Source organism: Mastacembelus armatus, chromosome 16 (assembly GCF_900324485.2).
Source record: "Mastacembelus armatus chromosome 16, fMasArm1.2, whole genome shotgun sequence".
Lineage (NCBI taxonomy): Eukaryota > Metazoa > Chordata > Actinopteri > Synbranchiformes > Mastacembelidae > Mastacembelus > Mastacembelus armatus.
In genome coordinates, this window is record NC_046648.1 from 2,087,501 (window position 1) to 2,099,142 (window position 11,642).

Here is an 11,642-nt window from a genome sequence, read left to right on the forward strand (position 1 = left end):
ATGCCGAGCTCCTCCCGGGTGACCGAGCTCCTCACCCTATCTCTACAGGAGCACCCAGCCACCCTGCTGAGGAAACTCATTTCAGCCGCTTGTATCCGAGATCTTGTCTTTTCGGTCATGACTGAGAACCCGTGGCCATAGGTGAGAGTGGGAACACAGGTAAACATCTTTATGTATCCTCAGCAATATATTAATATTGCCTGTGTGGTGGAGTGGCACTCATTCTGTACAGACAGTAAAGGGCATGGGCGGCTCATTAGAAATTGTGTGTTTTTTAACTATTCTGTGCCAATTGTGACTCATTGTGGATCTATATGCACCTATATTTACTTGTTCTATGTCTATTTTTTGAGGTTTTTCCTAATCTGGTTGTCACTTTGCAGTGTTTGGGGTTGTTTTCATAGTATTTTTAGTCACTAAGGGTTTTGTGTTTGTGTTTTTGTGTGTCTTTGTAGCTGTCATTCATTTTTTTTAATCTGAATTTTGTTGTTTATAGACTTTCCAATTGAGAGGTTAACAGTCCCTTCACAGTTAGTTCTCATCTACAGTCCCCTGTCTCCTGGGCCCCTGGGCCTGTGCCCGGTAATGGAATTGTCCTGATGATGTAGTGTCACCATTAGCATTTTAATTTATCTATGCTCTACGTTCTCATCTGTACTTTCAGTATCACTGTCCATTGGGTTCCTATAATCTGGCATCTTTGGCAGTGGAGCCAAAGAGGTCACAGGGTTTATGGACCCCTGCCCCACCTGCACCCTCAACCCCTCCATTCAATTCTGGTCTCAAGGTCTATGTAGCCTGTACAGCTACACAACTTTGATCATAGCACTCAGTTTTAGACCAAGTGGAACATTTCATCCTAGTGGCATAAAATGTCAGAAGTTCAGAAAGTAAACTCACTAAGTTTAATTTCACTTATAGCTCGGTGCTAGAAGGTGTATGGCACCTGCTCCGGCTGCAGGAACTGTGTACAGAGCTACATTACAGTGCTATCTATCGCCCAAATAAAGAGAACCAAAAATACTATCATGTCTGAGTGCAGGGTAGATGCTCTTTATGATGAGCCATATTTTTCTCTGTGCACAATTTTGAGATCTGGTGGAATTGTGCTGTCAGAGAGAGAAATGTGTCTGGACACTAACAAAATGCTGCCACTGTTGTTGTGTTTATGTTTTCTCTTCTCTCCTCAGGGAGAATCAGTCATGATTAGCCTGCACAGGCAGAATGATTACTCACATCACTCATCAGCCCAATGGAAACCTTGGGAAGAATTACACTGCCTCCCCATACCCATCACAATTAATGGCAGGGAATAGAGAGTGCAGACCATTTAAAGTGAGTTTGATGTTGGCTTTTTGCATGCAGTTGCAGTGATGATAATGTTGATAATGCGTCTTTTGATTTTCTAATCGTCATGTAGACTCTGTGGATGAGTTATTCAATCTTAATGAATCATTTTCAATGCGTCTTCTATCGACTGACCTGTCATATCTGTTGGGCTTGCAGTTATTTTATATTCTGTGTGGTTTGTTGCCACTGTTATGACTGGATGTGTTTTATACCTGCTATCAGATTGCAGTATCTTGTGCATGACAGCAGCTGTGATGTGAGCTGATATGCTTCATAACTTCTGAAAGGTCACAGGAAAAAGGAATTCATGCTGAATTTCATCTTGACGTTTTATGCCTTATGTTAGTCCACACTGTGAGGTTGGAGACAAGCTACAAGAAAACACATTAGCTGAGGTTTTGTAATATTTCACGCAAGGACTATTTCTATCAGTACAATCAAAGCAGTGTGAATTCTATGTGCTGTGGTCAAGTAATTGTGCCATCACACATTCAAGATGTTACTGTGTCACTGCAGCAATGGCATGTATTAGATCAATAACTCCTCTATTAAGTCATTTTTGGAGAAAGACCAGAGCAGAAGAAAACAGGAGGTTCTCTCGTTGTTTGGATTCTGCAGTCAGTCCTAATTGTTTTGGTCAGTGCGATCAAAAGTCAAAAGTTTGTTAAATCTAATAGGATGTCTCTTTGCAGCAAATGAAGAGTGAGCGTGGCATCAACAGAGCACAGTCATTATCTGCCGCGGTGAAAGAGTCTCACAGAGGTAACGAAGCATCATCTTTTTATAGCCTTATTTTTTACGTGTCAACTAAAAATGCAGTTTCTTTTGCAAAACATGGTGGTGCAGTGAGTATGCCAGTGTGTTAATTGGTGAAGAGGTCCGACTCCCTGCTGTGACGATTATGCAGCGGTGCTACAGAACAGAATAGAACATGCTGTGGCCTAAAAATCTGCCTCAGTCCTCAGGTATTTTATTCTTTTTAGCATAGAAACACACATCACAACAGAATACTTTAATAAAGCATCTTTGAGATTTAGAAATATGTGTCTCACCTCAGCAGTTTAAATAAAATGTGTGTGTGTTTTAATCATAGCTGGACAAATTTAAGGATTTAGGGAGTCAGTTATTTCTAAATGTCATTTATGAAAGACATGGTTATGTTTTGAGATATGATCGTTGTTTTCTTATAAAAATCAAATGTAAGGTCTTTTTCGTGCAGTCCCTAAGTGGAGGATGAAATTCATACATTTTTCATGGTCTTTTTCTTCCTTTTAAATTGGGTGTTGGAAGAGATAGTGTGAGATTTTAAATAAACAACCAGAAAAATTAGGTAAATGAATACATCTGTCAACTGCTGCACACCTGGGAAATTGCTTAGAGGAAATTGGATTGTTATTTGTGTTAGTGCTACAACCTCAGAGATTCAGGCTTGTTTGTGATATTTTCTTTAGAACTGGATAAAAACAGACCTGAAACCTGACTAATACTGACATTTAAATGTAAACACCTCATGGAATAAATCAAAACAATATCTTATAAATACAGAATTGATTTAGACATAGTTGACTGGTTTATGAGAAATTAATTAGTCACACTAATGGTTTATCACTTCAAACAATAGTCATAGTGTCAGTGCCTCGGATTGCAAATTTACTGAAGCGTGCCAAAACCATTTAGTGTGTTTTTCTTTCTTAACATCATTAGGGAGCTAATAAATCGTTCCTAATGTAAACCATGAAGAGTTTTCCTTAATTGCAGTGCTGATAATTTTAAACACCCAGATACTTCCCCAGGCATCATAGCTGTGATTGACAGATATTAACACTCGGTAGCTACGGCTGCTGAATAAAAATCACACTCTCCCTTTCGCAAGATGTTAATTTTTATCTCTTTTAGCTTTTTTCTTTCGCAGCAGTATTTAGCAATAACAGGTAGAGGTTCAGCAGTTTCAGATGACAATTAGTTATGCAACAGCGATTCGTCTGGATCTGGGATTAGTTTTCTGATTTCTGCCTGTTGGAGGCAGTCGGCACAGTTTCAATAAGACAAGGCACAGACAGCGTGCACTAAAAATGTTGAAACTGTTTGTCACTAACTAAATGACTTGTTTAGACTATGGCCTCAGCCAGTTTAACTGTTGTCATGCTATTGAATAAGCATCATCAGTGTCCCTTATGTGTAGGCCAGCGGGTCCATAATGATGACAATGCAGATCTACAGTATGAGATGATAAGGGCCTACTGAACCTTCCAGTAGGTTCCAGTGAGTAGGGACCAACTGAGCCATAACTATAGGCTGATAAGAATACCAAATGGGCTATTGAATAGCATGACGACATCGCTACCGTGTGATGGCCTTTAGTCGAGGTTGGGCTAATGCTTCTTATTTATCGTTACTGTTCCAGGGGCGGTGATGTGATGATGATTAAAAGCCACAGAACAAAGTAGAGATTAGGCAGAAATTGTTCATAGCCTTGGAAACACTGACAACCAATTTTTTTAAAAAAACATTTTCTCAGCAAGAGCTTTTCTTTTGAGACAGCAGCATTAGTCACTGCTGTCATCCAGTGAGGATTAAATACAATGACAGAGCTTCTGACACAATCTTCTGCAGGGTTACTGGGTATCTGCACTAATTCATTGTGAAGGTGCAGCATGGGGGTGGGTGTCAGAAAGGTGTGAAATGAAATGGAAGAGAGTATGCACACATGCATGCACAGACACACACACACACACTTGAAATAAAATTGTGCAAACAGTTATTGCCTGAACACAGTTTTAAAAAAAAAATGCAACTGGCATGAGGAAACAAGGGGGGAAAGGCTTATGTAACGCTGCCACGAGTGGCAGATGATCATCAGGTGAAAGCAAACCTGCTAAAAGACTGAAAATGGATTTGACTTTCATCTCTGAAAAACACCCTGACATCATCATGCCAATGCACTCATTTTCAAAATGTACAGGGACCAATACATGCTGAGGTCAGAACAGTTCCTTCAAACCTTTTTTGTCTGACTTAACCTCGAATCCATATGAGATGTTCAGACCGTGGAAATGGATTTTAAACAGGAGGTGTTTTGGCACAGTAATTGGATGTTGCTGCTATGTTTTTGTGTTAGTCTAGTTGGATTCATGCACAACTTTTAGTGACTTCTAAAATCTGCCTATTGTAGCATGTCCAGTAATTATTACTGTGACTGTACTAATGATCAATCTTGCACCAGTTTGTATTGCTAATTGAGTTTTATTTTGTATAGTAGTGAGGACATATGGACCGGAGGTTATGGGATCCAGTCCAGCAGCTACACAATTGAGAATAATGAAATCAAGGCAGCAAAGAAAAAACATTAAAAATACTGTGTCCATTAAGTGACAGGAAGACTGAATGAGTGGTTGACTGCAAGAATCAGAGCAAGAAGGTATGAAGGCATGAAAAACAGCAATGACAGATGTGTTTCTGAGCATGTTTTTTTTTTCAATAGACAAAAAAGTTCATTTATACTGACTAGAGAAGAGGTAGCAGAAGGTTTGTGTTAGAGGATCAGTGTTACAAAAAAAAAAAAGAGCTGAAGTTGGTAAAATGTGGTTGTCAAGGAAACAGTGCACTAATCTCCATATGAATTCTTCCTGAAAGAGCAGAGGAGACCACTTCTCTAATGCTGCCTTTTGCCACCCATTGGGAGAGCTGCTGGCCTCACTGTGACACCTGGAGGACACTGACACATGCTGAGATGTTTCACTAAAAGCCACCTCAGAGCTCTCACAACGAAATGATGAACTGACGCTTAATAACAATAAGCAGGTATGTTATTTGTATGCATTTTAATCATATGTCAATTACAAATCAATTTGAGAACAGCAACAAATACCATTTATTATCTTTAGCATGTCAATCACTTTTAATGTTCCACAGTCACTTCTCTAGTTAGCAGCCTCCAGCAAAGCACAGAAAATAGTATTAGCAAAAATGTCGTGCTTACCTTTGCGTGAATTTCAGGATGATTCCGTTGGAGATGTCTTACAAGATTAATTCTGATTGGATCTTTTCCAAAAACGCCCCTCACTCACATTTTATAATTTATTAGTTAATTTCTTAATGAAAATGTCAATATATTTTAATTATAGTTTTCGTCATAATCATTTAATTTTTATTTCGTTATTGTCTCGTTTTCGTCAGTGAAGACCATAAAGTGACCAGAAATAGCCACTGCTGGTGATGGACTATTTCCAAAGACATGTACCCTCGTATGGCATTCTTCCACTTCTTTGGATAGATCATCTTTGTGCCATATGAATCTTAAATAGTTTCTGTGAGCAGGTTCCTGTTCTTCAAGGATATATTTTCGTTCTTGTAAGGTTTTCATTCTAAAGGTCCTACAGAGGAGGCGGGGAAGTATCTCACAGGATCATTGTCTTTGGTGTCAGTTTCTGTCTTATGTACTGACACGGCAGCCTTGAATCCACTAAGTCTTGATGTTATTCTTTCGCCCCTGCTGTGAGACTGGTCACCAACTCTCTGTGTGTGAGAAACTTAGCAAAGTCCAACATGGGAGCGGAAGTACACTGGTCATGCTGTGGGAGTGGATTATTTGTTTTCTCAGATGTGGGTATGCAATCAGTTGCTACAAGCAGGACGGGGGTATTAGATTTAATGAATCGTTGATGCAAGGAGCAGTTCTCTGCACTGTGGTGACATATATGAAGCTTAAACTCTGCAGAGAAACGAGTTGATGACATGACTCAGATCCTGCAAATCTATGATTGACAGAACCTTCCAGGGCACTAAACATAAGATGAAAAAAAGAGATCAAACACACAGATACCTGCATTAGTTTATTGATTGTTTGATTGAATCATTTTTTAAAATATAGAAAATGCTGTTAAGGATGTGTAAATGTGTATTATATTACCAAGTCAAGAGATCACCACTGTATCAATGCAGGGAAAATATTGAATGAAGGACTTCAAGACAAGATTTATAAGATTTTACAACTACTCCTAATGTAAGCTTCCTGTTTTCCTTCACATACTAATGTTGAAGGCAAAGTGCTCAGTGGTAGAAGGTCAGCTGCAAACTAAATCCCTCATTAGATCCTTGTTGAGAGAGCGCCGTTAGCCAGAAATCACACTGCAGTGAGATTAGTCAGCCAAGAAAACAGAAGTGAGGAATGAACCCTGTAGCTGCCTCCTCTCGTCCTGGCTCCAGTTTCACTGCTGGTCTCTAGAAAAACAGAAGACAGCGAGGAAGTGTTTTTCCAGGTGCCATCAGGGTCTAACTGACCTTCAACCAGCTCACCGTGTTGTTGGCTCAATACAGACAAGACACATCATCTCATCATAGGACTAGAGCTGTAAACAAGGTTGTATCACAGCTGTTTCACCAAGAGGAATTCTCTTGAAATAATAGCAGCATCAATTATGCTGTTTCGTTTGAAGCCTCGTTACTTCAAATGTCCGGCTCCCTGTTGTTCTCAGTGAGCTGTGGAAAGGAGATAAGATGTGATGACAGCTAAAGAAATGTAGGATTTTGGATTGATGTTCAGAGCTTCTGTTATTATTATGGCTGCCACATATACCCACAGGCAATCTTTATTATTGCTTTGTAGACATCTTCTTTGACCCCATATCCCACGGCCTTTAACTTCAATGTGTCAGGAAGACAAATTCAAACACTGCTCATTTCTAAGAGCAAGATAAAAGAAGAAAACCCCAAAGGGAAGTATCATTGTTATTTTAATTCCTGTTTTTGTCAAATTTCCAGCTGGCAGAGGTACAACTAGACTGAGTGCATCACTATTGTACTTTTACAAACTTTAATATAACAAAAACACATTTTTTATTGACCTCACAGATGACCTCCTCAGGTTAACACAGCAGCTTTAGATGCTGGGGTCTCGGGCTTTCACTCTCTCAAGGCTCTGTGAAGCTCACTGAATCATTTTCAGCATAAGAGGTGAGGAGAGCAGAATTTCCACTAGAATGGCTTCAGCTTCATTACACATGATAATGGTGTTGATACGGACTATCTGAAATGGACATGACATTTTGGGCATTGTGCAGGAGAATTTGCATATTCATATGAAGGTTGTTTTCATTTGTTGGTCTGATTTAAGTGTTGAATCAAAAAGCTACAACTGGAAAAGATGACTTAGCCATGCTAGCAGCATGGATCTATGGATGCAGTGTTGGTCTGTCAGTCAGTCCACTCATTTGGTCTTTTGATCTCTGCACATTTCCATTTGGTAAAACCTGGTAAGACAGTTTTCCTGAAGGATCGGATATTTCTGATGAGATGGAAATTAGTTTTTGCCACATTGCACAGCTCTAGAGAAAGCAGAGAGACAACAAGCATTTTGTAACCGGTAAAGCTAACTTACTTTCACTTTCACTTGTGTGTCTGTGAGTTCAATGTTCATAACAACACTCATGATAAAAGCAATTTAGCAGTACTGAGAAGTGGGTTGTTACACAACCCTCTCATTTAAGGCAGCGCTGATATAAAACCCAGCTGAGATGAAGTCCAGTACCAACGTTACAGAAGCCAAATGGAGTCCTGGAGCTTTTGTCCTCAATTGCTCTCTAGCACACCACTGTGCCCCTGTCTTGTACAGGTCATTTCACTCAGCATTATGCAACCATGCATATTAATGCCACTCCCCTGACAAACATGACTTGCTCCAAATATCTGACAAGGTGCAGGTCCTCAAAACATGAAAATGCCAGAAACTATCCAGCATTTGTAATCAAGGTATCTACTTTAGCAGACTGATATAAATCACTGTAAGTACATAACAAGCAAAAGGGGTCATGCCCCATTTATGATAGTAACTTCCTGGGAAACGATCAGGAGACTAAGGAGCAGCCACAACAACCATTAAAGCTTTAAAGCTTTCCCTCTTTACACATGCATATCAGAAAATGACTGTCTGGGTTGGGGAGTTTGCCTAAATTCAATTTAATTTATTTGTATAGCGGCAAATCACAATACAACCATTTCAAGGCACTTTAGAAATAAAACAAACAGAAACCCAACAAATCCCTCATTAGCAGCACTTAGTGACAATGGAGTGGAAAAACTCCTTTAACGGAGGAAAACTTTAGCAGAGCCAGACTCAGTTTGGGCGGCCACCTGCCTTGACCAGCTGGGGTGAGAGAGAAAAGAACAACAACAATAAACAACAAATAAACACTGTGCAGGTTGGTGAGGCCAGTAACTGCACATCAGCGATATACAGCTCCAGGACCAGGGCAAGATTTGACTAGCTAGCTGAGCTAACTGGTAGGGTAACGAACGCTAAGTCTGGAAATACAGTAATGACTGTAAAAAGAAGTAGTGGACAAAATAGAAAGGTACTTGTCTAGTACAAGAATATGTAACGGTCAATGAGTTGTTCAGAGAGTTTAGCTAGTTTTTAGGTGAGTTAGGCTAGAGCTAATCTGTAGCTAATCCGTGAACAAGCTGCACAGTACAACACACTTGCAACAGGAAGTGAACTTGATTACTCAGGAAGTAGCGTCACAGGGTCAACCTCTCACCAGTTATCCAGCGTCATCAGGCTGTTGTGGTGCACAGGCTAAATAAATAAATACAATAAGTAAATTAAGTGTATCCAAGATGGCAATACCTCTCCACAGTGTGACAGCGCTTAACATGAAAAGCATTTCAAAAGCAAAAAACAGCAGAACAAGCCTGCAGCTCCACAGAGGCCCAGAATTATAGTTCATCCATTCCCTTTTTCCTCAGCACATTTTCTTCACAATTTAAAAAAGTCTCAATTACACTTTAATCAGCCAAAGCAACAGAAAAGTTAAACGTTTAACATTTTATTGTCGTGCTGCTAATACAATATTGATTGTAATTTCCCCTTTAATTTGAAAAAAAATGGGCTAAGCAGATTGCAATTTAGTTTTTAAGAGCAAAGGAAAGAGAGAAGATAACCTGTGGCAGTCTACATTAAACTATAATGGATTTTTTTTGATAGCTTAGTGTTCAAGCATTACAAGCTTTTCAGAGGACAGCACAGTCAGGAAGGCTGAAAGGCTAGCGAGTTGCTGGAGTGCAGGGATGGCACAGTTTCAAAGGGTGAAGACAGTTTGTGCGCTTTAAAGGTTGCAGATGCTTTAAATTGAAAAGTTTCACAGGGAGATAATGTTTCTTTGCAGCAGGTTGGCATGGCAGCACCTCTTTTAAAATGCACTACAGAGGCAGGAGAAAAACTACACAACCAAGATTACGGCACTCAAACCTCTGAGTTTGAGTTGAACACGTTACATTCAGTCCTTTCTAGTAAAGGTACTAATGGAGAAAACATTTTATCAGGCCTGTAAATGTCAATAATGTTATGTATTATGGTTTTGAATTGATATTACTGTTGTTAATATGAACTTTACTGCTGACGTTGGACCAAGTACTTTATAAACTGTGGATAACTTAATCTGCAGCAGTGTGTCATATTTTAAAGGACCTCATATGTTTGAAGTTTTCACTGCACAGGAAGGGGAGAGAAATTTTAATTTGAAAAACTGAAATAAAAATGCCAAAAATGTAAATACTACAATAAAGTACAAGTACCTCAAATTTTTTCTTGAGTAAATGTAATTATCTACCGATGGGGAGAGGTGTTCAGTACATTCACTGTTTATAGTGAGGCTGCATGCAGCGACAACATGAGGCTGAGGGGTAACAGACTTGTCTTACACCTCAGAGAAACATTTCCGACAGATGACTTAAGACAACTTGCATTTTAGGAACACAATCAGTATGAGCAGTGTAAACCACATCGGTGAGCAGTGTTTCCTATGCTTTCGGTTTTAAGTGCCACAGGACAAATTAGACTCTATTATGCAGCATTTAACCTGCCATTAACACATAATTGAAAAGAATTGTCTGAGTGTTCATGTTGAAACTTTCCAGCAATGGCTGTTTTTGTCATGATCTTTGGTGAGTAGTGCTTTGGGTCACGGATTTCTCCACTCAAAGAACCAGGAATCAATGCAAAGTTCAATAAAGTATTTATTTACAGAGATCAAATATTGAATGATCGATATTGAGTCTATGTGGAAGCTCAGCCCAAGGAAGACAGGGGTAATCTTCGGTCCGACCTTCCTTGGCGTCAGAGTCCCTTCAATGGTAGTAGTACTTAACAGAGTCAGAGAACTCCGTGGATGACGTCACTGTAGCTCCCTCGATGTCCTCTCCCTACGTTCTTCATGAAACTTGGAGAGGAAGGAAGTGATGAGCCGTCAGTGTGAAGCTTTGTTTCGCCGAGGTTAGCACACCTGGTTTTGTAGGTCTGGAAGGAGCGAAAACGTCCCTTCTTCCCCCCGATCCACCTCCGTCGGTTAACGTGGCGTGGAGACGCTGGGTCGGTAAGAAGACAGGAATCGCTGAGTCTCTCCTCTCACTCTTCTCCAAAACTCCTCTCCCAGGGAAAGCGGGATTCCGTCCTTTCTCCGAGGAAAATCGGTGCGTCACTGAAAACAATAGCACTGTGATCTGTTAGCAATGTCAACAGACAACCTGGCAGCTTGTTGCTGCCCGGTGTCTGCCATTTAAGCAGAGAGTCTGCACAGGTGCAAAGCGTTAGGCTAATTAGTCAATCTCATGCGAGTAAGGTACTGCAGCCTTCTTGTCCTTTCAGAATAAGACTCCCTCTCCGGGAGTCTTATTCTGGAATCGTCACAGTACCCCCCCCTCAATGGTCGGCTCCCGACGACCCACCCGGTTGATCCGGATGTGCCTGGTGAAACTGACGCACCAGTCCCTTATCGAGTATGTCCCGTCTGGCGACCCAGGACCGTTCCTCAGGACCGTACCCCTCCCAATCCACCAGGTACTGCAAGCCCCTCCCTCTCTTCCGAGACTTCAACAGACCCTTTACCGTGAATACTGGTTCTCCGTCGAGTATACGGGGTGGCGGAGGGCCCGGGGTTGGCAGAGACAGTGGGCTTGAGACCACCGGTTTTATCCTGGAGACATGGAACGTAGGATGGATCTTTAGATGAGATGGCAATTTGAGTCTCACCGCTGCCGGGTTGATGAGCTTTGTGATGGAGAATGGGCCAATAAAGCGGGGGGTGAGTTTGGGTGACGCCGCCTTCAGGGGAATATCACGTGTGGATAGCCACACTCGCTGGCCCACCTTATACGCCGGTGCCGCTCTCCTCCGTCTGTTTGCCTGCGCAGAATAAGAGGACACAGACCTTATTAGTTGCTGCCTGGCTTTACGCCAGGCAAGGTGGCAACGGCGCACTGCTGCTGCTGCGGATGGAACAGTCGTCTCCCGGTCCTGA

General features: G+C 41.0%; 1 long non-coding RNA gene across 2 annotated transcripts in view; it reads left to right on the forward strand.

Annotated features, from left to right (window-relative positions):
- The window catches only part of LOC113122390 (uncharacterized), a 5,317-nt gene extending 198 nt beyond the window's left edge, over positions 1–5,119 (forward strand). The window contains exons 1-3 of one of the 2 annotated variants that reach the window (XR_003294857.1): positions 1–159; positions 1,191–1,335; positions 4,984–5,119. The exon at positions 1–159 is cut by the window's left edge and continues 198 nt beyond it. This is a non-coding gene — a long non-coding RNA (uncharacterized LOC113122390). Of the gene's footprint in view, positions 160–1,190; positions 1,336–2,042; positions 2,156–4,983 lie in introns of those variants that run through there. The other variant, XR_003294858.1, reaches the window with a different exon arrangement.
- The last annotated feature ends 6,523 nt before the right edge of the window (positions 5,120–11,642 follow it).